The sequence below is a fragment of the Mirounga angustirostris genome, unplaced genomic scaffold, assembly GCF_029215605.1.
Source record: "Mirounga angustirostris isolate CCGP_5_RB_7025 unplaced genomic scaffold, mMirAng1.0.hap1 SCAF_17, whole genome shotgun sequence".
Lineage (NCBI taxonomy): Eukaryota > Metazoa > Chordata > Mammalia > Carnivora > Phocidae > Mirounga > Mirounga angustirostris.
This window is the reverse complement of record NW_026991725.1, coordinates 57,629,393-57,652,077: the sequence shown is the minus strand read 5'-3', so window position 1 is coordinate 57,652,077 and position 22,685 is coordinate 57,629,393. Positions and strand designations below refer to the sequence as shown.

General features: G+C 51.7%; 1 protein-coding gene across 3 annotated transcripts in view; it reads right to left on the bottom strand.

Annotated features, from left to right (window-relative positions):
* Positions 1-21,290, bottom strand: part of KCNJ12 (potassium inwardly rectifying channel subfamily J member 12) — a 93,533-nt gene extending 72,243 nt beyond the window's left edge. For 2 of the 3 annotated variants that reach the window (XR_010408583.1, XR_010408582.1), the window contains exons 1-2: positions 12,331-21,290; positions 215-371 (exon numbers count right to left, since the gene is read on the bottom strand). The gene's annotated coding sequence lies outside the window, so the exon portion shown is untranslated. The remainder of the gene's footprint in view (positions 1-214; positions 372-12,330) is intronic. The other variant, XM_064582894.1, reaches the window with a different exon arrangement.
* Positions 21,291-22,685: the final 1,395 nt, after the last annotated feature.

The following is a 22,685-nucleotide window of genomic DNA, read 5'->3' as shown; positions in this document are numbered from 1 at the left end:
CCCAGCAAACCTGGGATGGAAGCCTGGCCCTCACCCCTCCAAACGTGCGCAAAGCCCTGCTTCTCTCGTTCGTTCATTCATTCATTCATCTTCGAAGAAAGTCTGTGTCAGCACATCCTCCAAGCCCAGGTGTGCAAGCGATCCACTGCCACCATGTAGTAGCCGTGCGGCCCCTGGCAAACGGCGCAGCCGCCTCGTGCCTCAGTTTACCTACCTATTAAAACACGGTGAGGGCTTATAGAGGGCCCGACTTAAGGGATAACTGTGACATGGACATGATTAGGATGTGTAACAGTTGCTCTGTGTCATTTCTGGACGCTGCCAACCCAGGAAGGAAGCGAACCATCCTCATCCTCGCGATGCTTACAATTCTGAAAGAGAGGAAAGAGTCTCAGAGCCAGACCATTGTGAAGCCAGGGTGTGGGCCAGGTGAAGCCGGCAGGATGAATCCAGGACACAGAAGGCCCTCCAGGTCTCCCTGGGTGGGTGGAAAGGCAGTGGAGCCTCAGGCCCTTCTCCCAGAGAAATTGCTTCTAGGGAACTGAATCCGTGGGTGACAAAGGCTCCGAGAAGCCGAGCAGGGCCTGGGACAAACCCCAGCTATGTGCAAAGCAGGAAGCTGTCTGCTCCAAGGCTGGAGGCAAGAGGAAAGGGATGAGAGATAAAGGAAGCAATTCTAGGGCACATTCACGCAGCAGGGGCTGGAGCCACAGGAGAGATGCCACTGACAGATATGTGGACAGAGAGACAGGGCAGAAAGCATCCCCTACCCACCCTTGAAGTGCCAGTGGGCAACGGTAGGGGGCCCTGAGCCCCAGACCCCCGACACATAACAGGTGCTCAAAGATAAGGGCCGAACCATGAAGGGGAGATAAAGGCCAGGTAGGAAAGGACGAAGGAAGGGGAGCAGGCGGAACGCGCTGGATCCCAGATCCTGGGGCCCTGAATGCCAGGTTGAGTTTGGCTTCAACCCAAAGGCTGCCGTGTCCCCAAATCTTCTCTTTCTGACCCTAAATGAAAATGAATAAGATTTTTAGCCCTAAAGCATCATGGTCCCTGACTGCACCCCTGTCGATCCTGAGCTACATAGGTCCGTGTTTGTTTATTCCATTTTCCAGACAAGGAAACTGAGGCCCAGAGAAGTACAGTAGCTCAAGAGGGTGACAAGGTGACCTGCCCAAGATCTTATGGTTAGGGGCAGCACAGGCACAGGAAGGGGCAAGTGGAGCCCCCTGCGTGCTTACCCGAGGCAGAAAAATCACCCTGAACTGCCAGGAACTGGAGACCGCAACGGAAATGACATTGGGTAAACTTTCAGTTCTGCCTCGTTTGGTGACAACAGGGCTTCAACATTCCAACTACCGATTTCCCCCCGTGGAATATAGAGAAGCAAGACCTGTGACGGCGCCCAAACCAGCATCCCCCAGTGCTTGCAGGGGACCCTTGCAGGGAGGCGGAGGGGGGAGGGCGCAAATGCAAATCCCATGGACTCTGGTGGGTGGGAGAGCGCATGAGGAGAAAGCAGGTGAGGAGACCGGACAGTCAAAGCTGGATGCGGTTGGGACCCAGATTTCCAAAACGAGGGCTCCGGCTTGTCAGAGCTTTCATCTCTTAGGGGAGGCTGAGGATCTGCAGTTTTGGTGGGGAAAAGAAATCTCAGATTTTAAAATGGCCACTAAATCGAAATGTTAAAGCCATCACGAGAGCTAAGTCTCCGAAGGCCCGACGGAATGTGTCTTTCGGCTGTACCAAGACTGTGATCTCTGCCAGTTCTTGGGCAACCTCCTCCAACATGCCAAGCATGTGCCAACCTCTGGGCCTTCGGAAGAGGGAAGTCTTCTGGTGTCTCCGTTCAGATGTTATCTTCTCCGAGTGGCCTTCCCTGACTTTTCTCATCCCATTTCTTTGCATTGTTTTTCTTCCCAGCGCTTACCTCCACCTGGCATTTTAGGCTTGTCTCTTTCCCTAATGAGAACATCTGCTCCATGAGGTCAGGGCCCCTGTCTCAGACATACCCTGGATGCGGAAGGGCTAGCTAGCACAGGGGTGACACTCAGTGACCGTTTGTCACATGGGTCGTTCATCTCCTCCCCCGGAATCCGGAGGCGCTCACGGGGGACGAACACAGCAGCTGGTGCTCGTGGCCAACAGGACGCCAACGATCCAGGACTCAGCAACATGGCAGCCCTGGGCCCACAGCCTACTCAAAGGAGGCCAACTAATGCCTGAAACAGGAGCCACACGAGCTGGTTCCCAACCCACCCCACCCCCACAGTCTGGGTGGGTAACTTTGGAAAAGCCCGACCCCACTGGAGGCCTCAGTTCCCTGAGCTGCACGGTGACGGAGCGGCAAATAGCCCCAACTTGGGGGGTGCTCATGGAATCCCAAGATGGCCACCATGAGCAGCTGCCTCCGCCAGGCCAGAGGGACAGATCCTGTGATGGGTTCAGTGTTTATGGAGTGTCCACAGCTGCTCAGAAGGGGACGGGAGGGCCAGGGAGAGCAGCCAGGGCCCCTGGAGGAGGGAACATAAAGCCACCGTCCCCAACTGGTGCCAAAGCCCGCGGCAGGAGGGCCATGCTCACTCCGCCCTTGCCGCCTTGGGCCTTCAGAGGGTCTCGAGCGAGCCTGAGGCTGCCAGGCAGGGGCTGGAGGTTGCCACCTCTCTTTGGGAGAGGAGGAACATAGCAAAGATGCCACCGAAACGCACATCCCGAGGAGGCCGTCTGAGAGTTTTGTTCCAGTTTTAGTAGAGGTGATGCTGAAGTGAGAACCGTCTGGGAGTTTCGATTGCATCCCTGACGCTGAGCAACTGGGGGCGGCAGGGGTGGGTCCCTGGCACGTGTCAGCCCATCCAAGCCGGACGTTTCTTGGACGCCTCCAACCGAGGATGAAAAATTCGTGTGAGGTTGGCATTGCGCTGCCGAAGCCAGTCGGGGTTTGTCTGCACATGACAGTGTCCCGTCCTGCCTCAGATCTTCGAGGGAAGCCGACGCCCCAAGAAGATGGGATGTGAGCGTCCTGTGGCTTGGTTGTCTCCAGGAGTCAAGTGCCCGTATGCAGTGACACGTCTAACAGTGAGAACCAGGACCAGGGGACCCACTGGCCTGGGGTCGGATCTCAGCCCGTCTCCTTCTTGCTGGCCCCTTTCTTCGGGGGGCCATGAGTTTCCCGTCTGTGACCTGGTCCCTCAGAGCCCCCGGTGATACGGGACGGAAGGATCGAAGCGCATGCTTGATGGGAGACACAGCAGTGGTTCGTGACCACGGGGAAGCCGCATCCCCGGGCAGGTCAGCCAGGGCAGCCGAGGGGAGACTAGCGCTTCCAGCTGAGCTGAGCACAGGCACTGCTCATGAGGATGACTGTCAAAGCCTCAGCCAACGTGTCCGTGAAACACGAGGACTACGACCCGGTCGCTCCCCTCTGAGGTCTCTGCTCCAGAAAACCGAAAGCCATGTTCACGCAAGGCTGGTACGTGAATGTTGCTAACGGCACGATTCACAACGGCCAAACGGTGGAAACGACCCAAATGTCCATCAACAGACGAACGGAGAAACAAAATGCAAATGAATGCTCCACACCCGGGAATATTACGTGGCCATAAAAAAGAATAAATTTCTGACACCAGCAGCCACGCGGCTGGACCTTAGGGACGTTATGCGGAGCGAAATAAGGCAGACGGACCGTATGACCCCACTTGTATGAAATGCGCAGAAGAGGCAGATTCGCAGAGGCAGAAAGCAGGCTCAAGGTTGCCAGGGGCAGAGGGGAGGGGGCTGGGGAGGACCTGCTAATGGGTACGAGGTGTTCTCTCGGGGTGAGGAGAGTGTTCTGGAACTAAGCAGTGGACATGTTTGCACAACACTGGAAATATATTCAGTGCCACTGAACAGCAAGTTTTAAACTGGATAGTTGGATGTTAGATTACTTTCATCTCAATAAAAGGGTGTGGGGGTGTGGGACCACCAGGGACACAGCAGGACCGTAGCAGGACCAGCAGCTGACATCGTGAGCATACCGCCCAGCTGCACATGGCTCCCCAGGCCCCTGATGGCTGTGTGACCTTGGGTCCATCCCTTCACCTCTCTGAACCCGTGTTTCTGCATCCACAGGGTGGGGAGGAGAACAGTGTCCGCTGGAAGGGTGCTGGGAGGAGGAGTGGGTGAACGTGTGCAAGTGTCAGAAGCACACGTGCCCTGCCCAAAGCACCGTGCGTTATCCTTCTTCCCTTGAACAACCAGAGCCGCCACCAGTGGGGGCCATGGCGTCTGCAAGGGGTCTAAGTGACAAGCCTGGCTGCCCAGAGTGGGTGAGGCTGGGGGCTGTCCCCGGCCCTGTCAGGGGCCACACAGCCCCTCCCAGGGAGCTGAGCCAGAGCGGACACCTCTCTGTGTCCTCGGTCAGCTCACGTCTCCTTCCCTGAGCCTCGCTCACCCATCTGGGAGGGGGGATGGACATCAGTGTTCTATGAAGCTTCTAGCCCTGGAAACTTCTGCTCCTGGAATCTCCAGGGGAAGGCGATAATCAACGTGGAGAGAGACCGGGAGGTAAAGGTGTGGCCCCTGGTCCCCCCTGCCCAGGGTTCCAGTTCCAGCCCTGCGGCTCCCCGGCTGTGGGATTAGCCTCCCCTCAGATGCAGAGGGAGGCAGGGTCCTGCACTGGGTCCGAGGCAGTGACGAAGGGACAGGTGAGGGTTTGGGTCCCCGCTCCGCCACTTCCCAGCCCTCCACCCCTCTGCCCATGGTTGCCTCAGCCAGCCGGCCTCTCTGTGCCTCAGTCTCCCCATCTATAAAATTCAAATGATCATCGCAAGTCCTTTGTGAGCTGTTGTGAGGATGGAATGAGTCCATTAGAGCAGTGCCAGGCCCTACAGGTGTAGATTCTTGCTGGGTCTGCTTCTTACAACAACCCGTTCTTCAGGTGAGGAAACTGAAGGGTCATGCGTGGGGCTGGCTGGAATGTGGAAGGGGGCGAGGGTTGATAGCGCAGAGTGTGCTAAGCTCGGGGCCCCCCAGGAGTGGAAACTCAGGCCAGCAGGGCAAGGAAGGAAAGGGGCTGAGGGAGAAAGCCGGGGAGGGAGCTGCCCTCCCACCACACAGGAAGCCGGGAGAGGGCAGTGGGGAGGGGGGCAGCGTGGCCTGCGCCGAGCGCAGATTCAGCCCTACCAGCCACACTTTATAAATTTTGTATCATCTTGGCTATGAATAGCTTCCTCCGCAGCAAGACAGACAGTTCAAAGGGAAAAGAAGGGCCTGAGGCAGGGAGGGGGCGGGGCAAGATGCCCCCCAAATCCCTAACTCAGGTTCCGGAGGACTGAAGGAAAGGGAGGCCAAGACAAGAGTGTCAGAGGACGGGAAAGGCCTCCTTCCACATCCCACAGGGCCCGGGTCAGTTTCCAAGTGCAGCACCTGAGACCGCCCAGGGGCCCCCCCAGAGCCCTGGCAGCCCCTCGATGGCTTCCAAGTCTGGGCCCAGGAGGATGCGGCAGGGGGCGGAGAGGAGACCCAGAGCCTGGACTGGCACACGAGCCCAGCTCCAGATCCCCACCCTCCACCAGCCCTGCGAGGCTGCAAGGCCATTTCTCAGACAGGCGCACCGAGGCCCGGGGAGGTCACCCTCCACCAAAGGTCACACACACTGGCCTAGGCATGCGGTGACTGCATGAAGTGGCCCACGGAACTGAGAGGGAGGGATGAGTAGGCCAACTAGAGGGGCCTGGGCTGGGCCCCAGGGAGTGAGGGCCAGTGGGGTGCAGAGGGGGGACTTGGGGAGACCATGGCGAGGCTGACGGTGTCATGGTGACTTCTACAGCCTCTGTGGCCAGAGAGCCCGGGTTCACATGTCAGCGTCAGCCCTTCCTGGCTGGGAGGCCTTGTGCAAGACACACACACTCACCCACCCCCCCCACACACACACTGCGCTGTGCCTGTTTCCCCAATAATAAATGTATAATAAAATACTAGAGGGGGCGCCTGGGGGGCTCAGTCGGTTAAGCGTCTGCCTTCGGCTCAGGTCATGATCCCGGGGTCCTGGGATCGAGCCCCATGTCGGGCTCCCTGCTCAGCAGGGAGTCTGCTTCTCCCTCTGCCCCTCCCCCTGCTTGTGCTCTCTCTGTCTCTCTCTCTGTCTCTCTCAAGTGAATAAATAAAATCTTAAAAAAAAAAATAATAGAAGTACCCACCCCATAGCGTAGGGGTTAAGGTGCGGCCTCTGAAGCCCTCCACGTGGGTTCGAGGGCCTGCCCTGCTGCTGAGCAGCTGTGGAACTGTCTCCCAGGTCAGTTTTCCCATCTGTGGAATGGGCTGATGCCGTTCCCTTCCCTGTATGGTTGGGAGAGTACTAGGTGAGTACATACAGCATTTAGAACAAACCTGGTACATCCTAAGGGTCATGTGAGCCTTTAATCACCGTTGTGAATTTTTGGTCAGTGAAACAGGAAAGGGCCCCTCACCCATAAAAGGTCACTACAGGGCAGTCTCCACTTGCCACCAGACTGTGGCACTAAGACCCCCTCATTGCCTGAGACCCCAGACGAGAGGACAGGGGGTTCCAGGCAAGCCAGGGCCCCTTGGAGCAGACAGGAGCCCGGTCCCGCTTCCCTGCGTTCTTCCCACAGCCTCGTGTCTGCCAACACCCTTCCTCATGCGAGCTTTTCTCTTCCCTCCCGCCAGGTCAGAGGGGGCCCCAAGGAGGCAAAAAGCTAAGGAGCAAACTTCCCCCAAAGGGAAAGGTGGCCTCACCCATGCCCTGAAGCCTGGGCGCTCCTAGCTCGGGGCTCCGGATCGGGACCCCGGAGGGCCACCTGCTCGGGCCTCATGCCTGGCTCTGCCACTTAGCAGCTGTGTGACCTTGGGCCGGTCGCTGTCGTGTAAGCCTGGACGATGGTGGCCCCACGGCAGAGCTGCTCGTGGAAGCCCCGCGCCGCCGCGCACACACACAGGAGCTGGCTGGGGCCCGCGGGGCCGACACCCCGGCCCCTGAAGCCGGTCAGCTTCGTGGGAAAGAGCTGGGGCCCTGGAGTCCGTGACCTTGGCCGAGCCCCTTCTCCTTTCCATGCCTGGCTTTCCTCACCTGCAAAACAGACCTCACGACCCTTACCCCGGGACGCTGTCAGGGGGCCGAGATGAGCTCAGCCGCAGACAGCGGCCCGCAGACAATGCTCGTGCCCACCGCTGCCGCTGTCATGGTCCCCACCGCCCACCGTCCAGCAGACCCCCGAGCCCGCCCAAGCCTCGCTCTGCCGTAGGCCCCCGCCCGAGCCGCCCAGCACCTCGCGGCTCCCCGCAGACCGAGGCAGCCCCCCAGGTGGGAAGCAGCTGCTGGCCGATGCATCCCCGCCTTGCCCCCCGACACGTGACAGACACAGCCGAAAGCAAAGGGGGGTCATGAGACAGTCACAGCGCTTAGTGGCAAAATGGGGCCGAGCAGGGGCGGGGAGCAGGGGCCCTGGGCTGTGCCCCCTGGACACTCTCTTCCTGCCTCTATTTTGGAGGCTCCACAGGGGTCTGGCCCAGCCTCTGTGCCCAAGCCCCCGGCTGCCTGCCTCCCCCACCACACCTGTATCCACCCCGGCCTCACGGGCTTACCCGGCAATGTCTCACCTACTGAATCCCTGGGTCAAAAAAAGCCAGTTGGCCCGACACAAGTGCAAAAAGCCAGACACTCTTAGATTCCAATCCTAGACCAACTTCAGCCCACGTGACCTCACCTGCTCCGGGCCTCAGCAGGAACCAACGTCAAACAACCCAGAGGTCACCATGAGCATCCCTGGTAAATAAATGCAAAACCAATGGCAGCTCTCGCCCCCACAGCCACAGGGCACCGCGTAGTTGCCGGAGGCCATCAGAGCTCATTCCCCACGTTCCACCTGCATGACCTCATTTCTGTGTTAGGCTAAACCTTCCACTGACTTCTAGCACCTTGGATGCCCCCCCATCTGACTAAGTATACCTCCTCCATCAGACTAGAGGCATCTGGAGAACAGAAGCTGAGCCCCATTTCTTTCTGTGGCCCCAGCAACACCCAGCATAAGAGGTAGGAGCTCCGAACATGTTGATTGATCGAATGCCTGATCCCTATTCACCAGTGTAAATTTGCACACATGGCTCCAGATTATTTGCAGCCAATTCCATCGAGAGGTAGAAGCCATCTCCCGTCCCATTGCATCATGGGGTCCGCCGTGGCAATAAGGTGAGGCAGAGGTGATGCCAGGCCTGGTCTCAGCCGAGGTCTCAGGAGGCCCTGCAGCTTCCAGGCTGGGCTGGAGACCCTTCTGCCACGAGCGCTAGCCTGGGACGGCCCGCTGGAGCCAAAACCTCTTGGAGAGGGAGGCCCAGCTGTCCCAGCCGAGGTCGCACACAGTGAGCAAACCCAGCTGAGCACAGCTGAGCCCAAGCCAAATTGCCAATCCCCAGATTCATAAGCTAAATAAAATTACTGTGGTTTTGCAATAGCCAAACTGTGGAAAGAGCCAAGATGTCCATCGACAGATGAATGGATAAAGAAGATGTGGTCCATATATACAATGGAATATTATGCAGCCATCAAAAGGAATGAGATCTTGCCATGTGCAACGACGTGGATGGAACTGGAGGGTATTATGTTGAGTGAAATAAGTCAAACAGAGAAAGACATTATCCTATGATCTCACTGATATGAGGAATTCTTAATCATAGGAAACAAACTGAGGGTTGCTGGAGTGGGGGGTGGGGTGGGAGGGAGGGGGTGACTGGGTGATAGACACTGGGGAGGGTATGTGCTCTGGTAAGCGCTGTGAATTGTGCAAGACTGTTGAATCTCAGATCTGTACCTCTGAAACAAATAATGCAATATATGTTAAGAAAAAAAAAGAAGAAGAAGAAGGTAGCGGGAGGGGAAGAATGAAGTGGGGGAAATCGGAGGGGTAGACGAATTATGAGAGACGATGGACTCTGAAAAACAAACAGGGTTCTGGAGGGGAGGGGGGTGGGAGGATGGGTTAGCCTGGTGGTGGGTATTGAGGAGGGCCCATTCTGCATGGAGCACTGGGTGTTATGCACAAACAATGAATCATGGAACACTTCATCTAAAACTAATGATGTAATGTATGGGGATTAACATAAGAATAAAAAAAAATCTAAATGTAAGAAAAACAGAAATTACATTTAAAATAGTTATTTAAAAAAAATCAAATAATACTCAAGTGAATAAATAAAAATGTCTACCCTGCAGTCAAAAAAAAAAAAATTACTGTGGTTTTGTACCTGTGAGTTTAGGGGATGTTTGTTATGGAGCAACACCTGATGGATATACTCCTTAGCCCCGCTTTATCGTGGGGACATCAAGGTTTCATGGGCCACAGGCACAGGCCTCACCGCCATCTGCAAAGGGACACCCTGCCCACTCTCCTATCGAGAGGAAATCAAGGGATGCGGCAGGAGGGAATGAGAAGGCGCGCCCGGGGGACGGGCAGCCACGACCGTTCCAGCCAGCAGTTTGGGTTGCATCATTAAAAGCATCATTAATAAAGATGTATTGAGGAAGATAAAGCTCATGCCTTCTAATTGCTCCTGACAATGTAGCAGCAGCTGCTCATTGATTGAGTGGGCACCCCGCCCCCGCCAGAGAGAATACAGGAGACAGCGTCGGTGTCCTCCCTATTGACGCAGGGGCCACAAGGTGGGGGCTTCTCCTCTCTCTGGAAAGTCAGCTGTGCTCTGCATGGTGGCAGAAGGGAGGAGAGGAGGAGGACTCAGGCCCGGCTCCGCTTCCCACTGCCTGGTAGTGATTGGCCCGTGTGCCTGGCGCCCGGGGGCACGTCCAGCATTTGCTGCACGTGGCACACGTTTGCAACTGCCCTTGCTCTACCTGGCGCGCCCTTTCCTCTTCCCTTGCTAGACCGAGGCCAACTCGTGCGCCATCCTCAAGGCCCAGGTATGTTCCTTTCTCTTCGGGCCCTGCTCGCCAGCCTCTGATTTCCGGTAGGATCCACCTCTCTGTGACCCCCGGGTCCCCAGCACTGACCTAAAATGATCAGTTCAGCACCATCTCTCCTGCCACCGTGGGACTCTCTGGAGGGCAGGAGCCGTGCTCCTTGACCACGGCTGGATTTGCCGGGACCCGAATTAAAGTAAGTCACAGGGAAATCAAACTCAGGCACCGTCTCTGACTGCGCTGGTCCCAGAAAATGCATTTCTGAGGCACCGTGTCTCTTCCCGCCCTCTCAGTGCCAGCCGTGGGTCTGAGTCACTGTGTGGGGTCCACGGGCGTGGGAGTCATAAGAACTCCTGGGCTTGGGCCCCACCCAGACCGCCAATCCAACTCCTCCAGCATGGGGCTCCGGAATGGGCACTGCAATAAGCCTTGCCCTCTCCCCATGACCATGATTCCCACACACGCCCAGGGCTGGGACCGGCTGAGCTGGAACAAGGGTGGCCCGGCTGGCTCACTCAGCCACCCTGGTCTCTCTCCAGGCCTCCAGGAGACCCTGCTTGGACCTCAGCTCCCCGCAGGCCGGCGCCCGACTCCTTGTCATTCCTGAAACTTGGACCCTCTGTCTCCTCCCCTGAGAGATCTCCCGCACAGCTCGGCCGCACGCTGGAGAGCCGCCCTGACCCTCTTTCCTCTCCACGAGCACCTCTTGACGGCTGCGTCATGATGACTATTCATCTCTCTGATGCCTGTCCGCTCCACGGGGGCAGGCTCTGTTCGGTGCCGTGTCCACGGTCTGCTCTCAGCGGGGCCGGAGGGTATTGCTGAAGGAGTAAATGAATCAGTGACTGGACGGCCAAACCAAGAACCCCCTGAGACTGCAAGCAGGAGTGGAGGTCTCCCTGGGGCAGAGGCCGAGGCCAACAGGATGAGGGAGGGGGGGCCCTGGGGCCTCTGCAATGAGTGGCCGCCGTGCAGGAGCCAGGAGCCAGACCCGAGGGGAAACAGCCGTGCCAGGAAAGTTGCTCTAGAAACAGCCTGGCCTGGAGGGTCATAGGTCGGAGCTCGGGCCGGGACGCCAAACCGCCTGGGCCGGGATCTGTGCCTGGACAGCCGTTCAGGAATTGCCGGCCGGCGTGGAGAGCACTTAGGGCAGATCTGGCCACGCTCCGGTCACAGTTGTGTTTGAGAGTCGGCCATGCACGGTGGCAAGGCTCACCCCCACCCCAGGAGGTACTGCGACAGCACCATTTCGTAGCTCAGGAGACTGAGGCACCAAGAGGTAAAGTAACTTGTCGGAGGCCACCCCACGGACCGGAGGCGCAGCCCGAGCGCCTCCCCAGCAACACAAGAGGGCACTGGAGTCTGGCGGGTTCTCAACTCGCAGCTCCGTCCGGCACACACACACTCCCACACACATACCGTGGGACCTTGGCCGTGTCCACACCTTCTGAGCCTCAATTTTCCATCATCAAGTCGCGGGTCATTGCCCCGCCCGCCTCCCTGGGAAGGCCTGGTCAGCCAGATGCCTCGGCCCACCACCTCGCCCATTTATCCTCACTGATGCCACAGGGCAGCGCTGTCCTCTCAGCTCACGGCCGGCGAGCTTACAATGGAAAATTATGCAGCCATCAGAAGGAATGAGATCTTGCCATTTGCAACGACGTGGATGGAACTGGAGGGTATTATGTTGAGTGAAATAAGTCAAACAGAGAAAGACATGTATCATATGACCTCACTGATATGAGGAATTCTTAATCAATCGTAGGAAACAAACTGAGGGTTGCTGGAGTGGGGGGTGGGGTGGGAGGGAGGGGGTGACTGGGTGATAGACACTGGGGAGGGTAGGTGCTCTGGTAAGCGCTGTGAATTGTGCAAGACTGTTGAATCTCAGATCTGTACCTCTGAAACAAATAATGCAATCTATGTTAAGGAAAAAAAAAAAAGACGAAGAAGAAGGTAGCGGGAGGGGACGAATGAAGCGGGGGAAATCGGAGGGGCAGACGAACCATGAGAGATGATGGACTCTGAACAACAAACTGAGGGTTCTAGAGGGGAGGGGGGTGGGAGGATGGGTTAGCCTGGTGGTGGGTATTGAGGAGGGCCCATTCTGCATGGAGCACTGGGTGTTGTGCACAAACAATGAATCATGGAACACTACATCTAAAACTAATGTTGTAATGTATGGGGATTAACATAAGAATAAAAAAATAAAAATATATATAATTACAAAACAAAACAAACAAAAATACACACGAACGATGTTGCCATTGACTTTGCCCTGAGTTATGGGCTGAGGCCTGTGGCCGCCTCCGGCTCTGACTCCAGAGGCCTCAGAGGAGACCGTGCGTACCCTGAGTGAGCCGGACCAGGTACACATCCCCGCTTCCAGCCCATGGGGACGACCTCATCTTTCTTACCTGTGAAATGGCCTAGCGACGCCCCTCCCCGAAGGCTGCTCACGTTTGCGTTCCTGTGGAAGACACATCTGCAGCTGGCCCTCTCTGGTCCTCTCTGGTCCACCAGGCAAAGGCGAGTTAGTAACTGAGATTCAGGGCAGGATAAAGGACATCTGGAATTATGCGGCGCCGTCAGTTCCTCCATATTCTTCGGGGCCTCAGCTGGAGAGACCCGAAGAGGGGTTGGAACATTTAGGAGAAGCACGAAACCAGAGCCAGAGGGTCCTCAGAGACACTGGAGAGGAACTGTGCCTCCTACAGCGTGCAGGATGGGCCTGAAGGTCTGGGAAGCGGTGAAGCCAGTGCTCCCACCACCTCATGAGGTGAGCGTCCCCCTCACCCCCATCCTGAGGAAAGAATCGCAAGTGTGTGAGGCCACGCCGGCCTCCACACGCCTCTACCCTGCCTCCCCCAACACACACACCATCGATTATGCTCTCTTCTCCCTGAATAAACCAGCCCAGACCTTATTCAGCCAACGGCAAAGTGCCCAGACTCTAGAGCTGTGCTGTCCTAATATTACAGTAGCCATTTACATTTCAATGAACTGAAATGGAATTTAATATAAATGCAGTTCCTCGGTCTCCCAAGCTGCATACCGTTCCAGTGTTGGGTAGCCAGGCGTGGCTAGTGAGTGCCATCTTGGACAGCATGGCTCTAGAGGATGACTCCTGACTGGCCTAAACCGGCCACGGAATCCCGCTCCCCACCTCCAGTGGTCGGTCTGTGGCTGTTCCGTGACTTCCCAACAGTGAGCTGCACGGGATGCCTAGGAAAGATGAGCCTCCTGGTACAAAGAGGGAGACCTGGGAGGAGCAGACTCTTTATACGGTCGCTACCCCCTTGCCTCCAGCCTTCGCAGGCCGGCGTGAAAAGATGTGGTGGCCGAAGCTGAGGTGACCATCTTGCAGCTGTCGGGCAATAAGCCTGAGAACTAAAGTGAACACACTGACCGGGGCCAAACTAAAGGATGCAAAGAGGTGGGGTTCCATCGAGCTCTGGAAACAGATGCTGCTGAAATTTTCTTTATATGACTATTTGAGCCACTGCCACTGGGATTTCTGTCACCTGCCACTAAATGCTTTCTAAGTGACAAAGTAGGAAATGAGAGCTGCATTAGGCTTTCAGGCCTCTGGCTAGGTTGTTCCCTCTCTGCCTCTCTTCCCATCCCTCCCAAAGCCGGAAGTGACCACTCTCTCCTCTGATCCCACACTGGTCCCCATCTGCCAGCTCTTGACACCATTCACTGGTGGTGTGAGAGCAGGGTCTATATCCATCTTCATGGAGCTCCTCCCCCCCAGGCCTACAAGAGTTCCTGGCAAGTAGCAGATACTCAATTCATACTTGGTGAATAAAAGAAGAGATGCTTTATTTTAGCATCCCCACATGGTGTAAGTTTATACTAAAGCTTGCAAAATGAAGGAGGGAACTTCTCACAGTTCTCAGAAGTCAAGAAATTCAGAGTAGGCTGCCTACCCCTACCTCACACCATATACTCAAATACATTCCTAGTAAATGATAGAGTCAAATGCAGAAGCAAAGAGTTGACATTTTTATTTTTTTTCTTTAAAATTCTATGTGGAGGGGTGCCTGGGTGGCTCAGTTGTTAAACGTCTGCCTTCGGCTCAGGTCATGATCCCAGGGTCCTGGGATTGAGCCCCGCATCGGGCTCCCTGTTCGGCAGGAAACCTGCTTCTCCCTCTCCCACTCCCCCTGCTTGTGTTCCCTCTCTCGCTGTGTCTCCCTCTGTCAAATAAATACATAAAATCTTAAAATAAAATAAAATACAATTCTATGTGGAGTGCAGTGACGGATGAATGGATAAATAAAATGTGGTGTATTCGTACAATAGAATATTATTTAGCCTTAAAAAGGAAGCAACTTCTGACACATGCTACAACATGGGTGGACCTTGAGGACATATTATACTAAATGAAGTAAGTCAGTCACAAAAAGACAAATTACATGATTCCACTTATATAAAGCACCTAGAGTAGTCAAAGTCATAGAGACAAGAAAGTAGAATGGTTGTTGCCAGGGTCTGTGGGGAAGAGGGAGTGGGGAGTTGTTCAATGGGGACAGAGTTTTAGTTTTGCAGGGTGAAAAGAGTTCTGGAGATTGGTTGCACAACAATGTGAAGATACATAACACTACTGAACTGTATACTTAAATTTTATGGTAAATTGTACCACAATTAAAAAATGTTTAAGTGACGTGGAATATACAAGCAAAAGGGTATATAAAATGACTGTGTCCAGTTTAAACCAGAACGCTAAGATGAACCTGTGGGAGCACCACCCATCTGAAGAAATAGCATCGGAGACCTCTGAAGCCCTGAGTGTCCCTGCCTGGTGTTACCCCTCCCTCCTTTGTAGAAGAAATGGCCCTTTAGAATGCTGTTCATTTCCGTGCTTTCTTTTACTATTTTGCTTAAACAACATATACTTCAGTTTTCTTCAGTTTTAACGTCTGCATAAATGAAACAAATAAGGCAAATGCTGTATCTCTTCTGTCACTTCTTTTTTCCCCGATTATTTTTGGGGTGAGCATTTTTATTGTTATGATTTGTTAAACTTGCATATGTGTCATAGACTCTTTGGTATGCCTCATAAATTTCACAGTTACAAAATAAATACACAAAGCCCTAAATGTAAAGACTGAAGTTCTTTAAAAAATAAAGAAATCTAGGTGACTATTTTTATAATCTTCAGATGAGGAAGGCCTTTCCAAGCATAACACCAAAGACAGAAATCACAAAAAAATCAGTTGACACGTTGGATGACAAAACAGTTTAAAACATCTGTGGATAAAAACGCCCTGAGCAGAGTTAAAAAGGCAAAACACAAACTGTGAACACTATTAACAATACAGAAGACACAGAAAAGACCAATATTCCCATTATACGAAGGGGTCTTTCAAATGACGTAAGAAAGGGATGAACATGATCCCACACCGCTTGTCCTAATTATGAATTGGTAAGAAGGCGATATATGTCAGTATGTACCCAAAGTCTAAAGAAAAGTGTGTACCCTTTAACCTGGAGTAGCCACGGTAGGAATTTCACCTGAGGGAACAGGCAGAGATGTGCAGTACAATTCATGTACGAGATGTCCTTCACAATCGTTTCTACAATCAGGGAAAAATGCAAGTGACCTAAATGTCAAACAACAGGGAATGGTTTGAACTATCAAAACCACTGAAGTCATGTTTCAGAAAAATGTCTCCCTTTGGCAGGGCAACACTAGTTGAGATAAAAAGCAGGTTATACTCTGATAGACAGATGACTGGAACGCGAAATGGGACACCCATGTTGGAACACAGTGGATGGTGTCTTCTATCCAACACGGGTTTACCATACAACCCAGAAATTATACTCTTAGACATTTACCCAAGAGAGATGAAAACACGGCCACAAAAACTTGAGCACATGTGTTCATGAGTTTTATTTACAATAGTCAAAAACTGGAAATAACCCAAATGTCCATCAGGTGATGAGTAGAACAACGTGGTGTATCCCTACAATGGAGTACTAGTGGACAATAAAGAGGAACAGACTTTTGGCTAAATCTCAGAGACGTTACGTTAAATGAATGAGTCGAGACACCAAAGGTGAGCTACAGTATGATGGTCTCTATACAGCAATCTGGGACAGGCAAAACTACAGGGACAGAAAACACATCAGTGTTTGTCAGGAGCTGGGGGTGAGAATGGAGGTCAATTGCAAATCAGCAGGAGCAAATTGGGGGGATGAAGGAAGTGTCCTATATCTTCATTGTGGTGGTGGTTACACAGTTGTCTCTATTTATCAAACTCGTCAAAATGTCACTTAAAATTGGCGGATTTGGGGGCGCCTGGGTGGCTCAGATGGTTAAGCGTCTGCCTTCGGCTCAGGTCATGATCCCAGGGTTCTGGGATCGAGTCCCGCATCGGGCTCCCTGCTAGGCGGGGAGCCTGCTTCTCCCTCTGCCTCTGCCTCTCTCTCTCTCTCTGACTTTCATGAATAAATAAATAAAACATTTTTTAAAAATTGGCGGATTTTATTGTCTATAAACTATTATATTTAGAGACAAATATTTTATTGTCTATAAATTATACCTCAACAAAGCTGATGTTTAACAGTTTCTCTGAGCTTGTTGTTAATGACATGGTTGGTAGGGTCTTAATTTTGCGTAAAAAAATAGTACACATCTCTGTTGGTCAGGAGAGACTAAGATATGCTATGGTAACAGCCCCCCACAATCGTCACCAAACTGAGGTTTGTCTCATACTCCTGTCCCAGTCTCAGATAAGTTGGAGGACTGTGCAGGGTGGCCCTCCTCCACATGGTGCATCCGGCATCCAGGCAGCTGCCATCTTGTGGATCTACCATCCTGACACATGACTTCCACAATTAGCACCAACAAGGGACAATGGTTGGAGGAGAGTTGCAGTTCTTACCCGTGTCAACTTGGAATTAACCCAGGTCACATCTGTTAGTAGTGTGTGGCCAGAACAAGTCACATGACCCCACCCCAATGGCAAGGAGGACTGGAAATGTGGATCTTCAGTGAGTGCTCGTTGTTTCTGCCCTAATACTCCAAATACCTGTTGCGCCCTCCTCCCTACACAGAGAAGGCACCCCTTCCTTAAGGGAAAACACCTATGTCCCTCCCCCGCCCATTGCGTCCAGCTGAGAGCATAGGATCTGTGGGCAACATGCAGTGGTCTTCCTCTGTGTGGAGCTCCTCTTTGTCCAGAGCCAGAGACAGAAGAGCACAGCCAGTCTTCACTGCTTCAGTCTGGAAGTGATATATGACTCTCGGAAACTGGGAGGACTCAACCACCTACTCCCAAGTGCAGATGAGCTCAAGTGACCCCCAGAAAGATCTGAAGGGGCCGGAACAGCGCAGGCCCTATGAACTCTCAATACTAATAAACTAAAAGTCCCTTTCAGGGCAGGACCACACTGAGAATGATCTGCTGAAAGGAGAAACCAAATTGGGCATAACAGAGACAATAGGAACCACAACATAGAAACAAGAGAAAGGGAGAGAGTGAGAGAGAGAGAGAGAGAGAAAGAAAGAGGGAAGAGAAGGTCTACATAGAAGGGAAGAGGGGATTCAAGACCTATTTTTTTTTTAACATTCCGTAGACACAACAGAAGAGTGAACTCTAGAGCTACGAAGCTTAAAAACAGATACTGACCCCTCCCTCCTCTGGAAAGTTCAGAAAACTCCTTTCATATAAAAATGAGAATCAGAAAAGATTGTCATTAAATCCCATACAAAGTTATCTTCGTGAAAATGAGAATAACAGGCAATGTCACCACAGATAATGAGGGCACCCCCGAAATGTGTGCCCATAGAACACATGCCCGAGAACATAAAAACCGTTTCCTGATATTTAAAAATGAGTCAACAGAAATTTTCGAAGGAATAAAAGACACAAAAGAATAACAAATCAAAATGAAAGGACCTCAGGAATGATGTGCTAGAATTAGAAACAAAAGGGAGTCCTCATTAAAGAATAAAGCCCAACCTGAAAGGAACACGGGAGCAAATAAGCACACCAGATGCACCTAAGGAATTGAGAAGATAAGTTGTAGGGGCATTAGAAAAACATGGGTGCGAAAAAGTGCCTATGCAGAGAATAGGCGGAAAGAGCTAACATATGTATAATAGAGGTCGCTGAAGAAGGTCACCAAAGCTAAAGACTCAAACAAAGTCTACACACTATAAATAAAAACAAAAAACAAAAAACAAAACAACAACAACAAAATCCGTTCCTGAAATAACTAACTTGAAACAACATTGGATACCTGGAAAGACTGACCCAGAATATCCAACAGAGAGACAGATTCTACAGATGCCCTTGAGAATGCAGGCAAAAAAAGACACAGTCACTTATCAGGAAAATCAGGTTGTCATCAGACTTACCTACATCAAAACTTCCTGCCAGGAGCAACTAGAAGGCTTATTTACAAGGAAGGGAGTACAGCATGAGCCAAGGATGGTAGATCTAGCCAAACAGATTTCCAAATATAAAGGTTATAAACACTTATCAACAAGCAAGGACTCCAAGGATATTGTTCCCGTGCGCACCTTTTGAGGACGCTCTCAGAAAATCTGAAGCTCAGACAACAGAAATGACCCGAGAAACACGAACAAAAGGTGGGTGAGTGGTAAACATATAGACCACGTAGTTCCTTGTACAGTGAAGACCAATTAATGGTTATAAGAGCTAGAGTACAGTCTGATGCAATATGGCCACCATATATTTGAGGGAACGCGAGAAGAGTGTATAAAAACTGGAGCAGGCTTGCTGAATGCCTTGCGGTTCATGTCTGCAAGCAAAAGGATATTAATTCAAATCAGGTGCTGCGGGAAGAGGATCAGAGCAAGTTTCAATATTGCTCATAGTAGAGAATAGACAAAAAGAGAGGGGACGGAAAGTATTTCATACAGACATGAGTATAAAGATAACAATGGGAGCAGATATAGGAAATTTTCCTAAGTACCAAAAAGATCAAGCCAAAGAGAGGGAGAAGATGAAAACCATACTGAAAGACAATTTCTTTTAAAAACTTACATAGGTATAAATGTACCATAAAACAATGCGACAGAACTGAGGCTACACGTATTGATTATATGGTCTTAGCTCATCTATTAATAGAAAAAAGGTTTTCAGGTTGGCGAAGAAAGGAAACTCCAATACTATGCTTGAAATCGCTCTGGACTGACGGCCAGAACATATTGTCTGGTGAAAACCTGTGAGGTGGAGGACAGTCACTGGGGTATGCTGCCATCGATCTAATAAAGGAGGAGGATACACGCAGGTATGAGCCAGCTTATGTCAAAGAGACAAAAGGAAGAACGTTCCAATTATCCATTGTACCATGACTAGCTCAACGTTAGGCTTAGACAATCGTTTTATTATTACTTTGTGGGTCAGGAATTGAGGGAGGGCTGGCTGGGGGGATTTTGCTTTTCCCCAGGGTGCTGATGCAGGTTACTCACCGGCATCTGCTTGGAGGTGAGCTGGTCTGGAAGATCCAGGATGCCTTCACTCACATGACTGGTGTTTGGTGGGGCCAGCTGGAAGGCAGGGCATGGCGGGGACTGTGGGTCGCTGTGCCTACACGCGGTCCCTCCAGCAAAGGGTCTGGGGGCAGTGAGGGGTCCAAGCAGCAGTGTCTTGAGTGAGTCAGGATTAGGCTCTGTGGCCTTGTACAACCCAGCTCAGAAGGTCCTGAGCATCACTGGTGCCACACTCTGCTGGGGGCTAAAGCACTGACAAGTCACCCAGAGCCAAGGGGGGACACACAGACCACATCTCTCAATGGCACGAATGTCCAAACATTTCTGGCCATGTTTTCCAACTGCCACCAAGGATACACCATATATTGTTTTAATGATTACCTACAGGGGAAAAACACTCGGTAAGGGTAATTATCACAATCCACTGAAACATACGAAATATCTTTGAATCCATGAGTTCATAATTATTTTTTTTTAAATCCCTACTTGACCACCATTGGAAGACCAGGGTAATTTAGAAAACCATTACTGGGATTACACAAGCATCAGCAGGGGGGCGCCTGGGTGGCTCAGTTGGTTAAGCGACTGCCTTCGGCTCAGGTAATGATCCTGGAGTCCCGGGATCGAGTCCCGCATCGGGCTCCCTGCTTGGCGGGGAGTCTGCGTCTCCCTCTGACCCTCCTCCCTCTCATGCTCTCTCTCTCTCATTCTCTCTGTCTCAAATAAATTAAAAAATAAATAAATAAAATAAATAAATAAATCTTTAAAAAAAAAAAAGCATCAGCAGGTAGCCAAATAGTAGAGGAAGCTAAGTTTCTGTCCAGAGGAGCACAGAAATAAATGAAGTAGCGATAACAGAATGAGATATCACCAGTTTGCAACCACTAATAAATTAGCCATCAGTCACTGACCATCAACAGCTGGTCACACCACAGAGCCAGCAGGACAGACACCGTGCCTCCCGAGAGAGGAACACAGAGCTCTCTACCAAGAGTTCTTGCCAAAAAAAAAAAGAAATCCAACCTGAATCCGATCGAGTCTCTAGCCCCAGCTCCCAATCTGCAGGAAGTACACAAACCATGGGAAACACTACAGGCCTTTCAACCCAGGTTTTTCAACAAATAAATTACAAGGAAAAATACACGACAGGGCAACGTCGAGATGAAACATACTTGGGAGATCCATCAGCCAGTGTGCCGTGGGGACCTCATTGAGATCTTGAGTCAAACCAGGTTTTGTTGCATTTTGACATTTCTGAGACAATTCTGAGTTTGAAGAGAGACTGGATATGTGCTGATATTAAGGAATGATTGTTGCACGCGAGGTATTAAATAATGATATTATTACTATTTTTTGAGGACTAATCTTTCATAAGGATACTCTGGAATATTTGTGGATGAAATTATATGACGTTTGGGATGAATGGGATAAATGCCCCAATAATCTGGGAGGTAAAGAGGTAAAGTGGGCGACGGTAGAGACAAGACCGGCATGCACTAAGCACTCTTCAAACTGGGTGCTCGGTACCTGGTGGCTCATTACTCGCTCTGATTTTATATATGTTTGAACCTTTCATAATAAAAGGCTGTGCGTGGGGGCGCCTGGGTGGCTCAGTCGGTGAAGCATCTGCCTTCGGCTTGCGTCCTGATTCCAGGGTCCTGGGATCGAGCCCCTCGTCGGGCTCTCTGCTCGGCGGGGAGCGTGCTTCTCCCTCTCCCTCTGTCTGCCGCTCCCGCTGCTTGTGCTCTCTCACTCTCTCTCTCTCTAATAAATAAATAAAACCGGGCGCCTGGGTGGCTCAGTTGGTTAAGCGACTGCCTTCGGCTCAGGTCATGATCCCGGAGTCCCGGGATCGAGTCCCGCATCGGGCTCCCTGCTCGGCAGGGAGTCTGCTTCTCCCTCTGACCCTCCCCCCTCTCATTCTCTCTGTCTCAAATAAATAAATAAAATCTTTAAAAAATAATAATAATAAATAAATAAATAAATAAATAAAACCTTTTAAAAAATAAAAGGCTTATGTGTGTAAATTTCTGTACCATAAAAATTTTTATATAGAAAAAAGGGCTGGAAAGATATACATCAAAATGCTAGCTGTACTCTGAAACTTACACAATGTTCTGTGTCAAGTATGTTTCAAAGAAATAAATTCTAAAAAATGCGAACCATAGATTGTTCTGGCAGACGGGATTATAGGCGAGTTTTCTTTGTAAATTGTTCAATAGCTTCTAAAATGTGTACAATGAACACACAGCACTTAAAAAATCTGGGAAAGGAAAATTAAAGCAAACTAGCACACCCTCCCCAGGGGGCGACGCTCGCTCTCAGGCTCTGCAGGTGTGCGGGTAACTTGGCAGAACCAGGCCAGGAAGCCATTTGGCTGCATACTCCGTGGCCCTTACAGGCAAATGTGCTTCCCTTTGCCCCACTTCTCTTCTGGGAATCGTGCCCAGGGAAATGATCTACGCTCTGAACCGCCAACCAAGCTGCCGGCTCAAGGATGTCCACGCCCGGGTTGGTCGCCGGAGCAGACACTTGGAGTCAGAGGCCACATCCAACAACAGCGGACTGTCTCTCAGCAAGGGATGTCTCTCGTGATAATGGAATGCTAAGAAGCCCTCAAAATGGTGATTATTGGTCGGAAAGCCTGGGACCGAATGCTGCGTGACACGATTCTAGGTTTGCAAACATCCGTGGAAAATGAATAGAACCCAGTGATCAGCCTCACAGAGCAGCCCATCGTATTTTTATTTTATTTTTTTTTTTTAAAGATTTTATTTATTTATTTGAGACAGAATGAGAGAGACAGAGAGCACATGAGAGGGGGGAGGGTCAGAGGGAGAGGCAGACCCCCTGCTGAGCGGGGAGCCCGATGCGGGACTTGATCCCTGGACTCCGGGATCATGACCTGAGCCAAAGGCAGTCGCTTAACCAACTGAGCCACCCAGGCGCCCCATCGTATTTTTATTTTAAATGCCTTGGCTCCTTGTAAGGGAGATTTGGTTTTCTCAGAGCTCCTCTACAAACCCTCAGGAGGCAGGCGGCTCCCTTAAAGCCTACTTGTTCCGCTGCCCTGTGCCTCTCACCAGATCAGTTTGGCTTTGTCTCTTGCAACCATTCCTACTGCCTGTCTGCTGAGACTCCCGTGGACACCTGGCCCCTTTCCCTCCATCGGCGACCCCCTCCCACGCTCCTGTGTGTCGCGCAGTAACTGAAGAGTGGAGAAGCTGGAGGGTTTCCTCACTACTGGTGATGAGGAAAAATCTGTGTCCTAAGAGGGCCCACCGAGCCAGCAAGGGAATC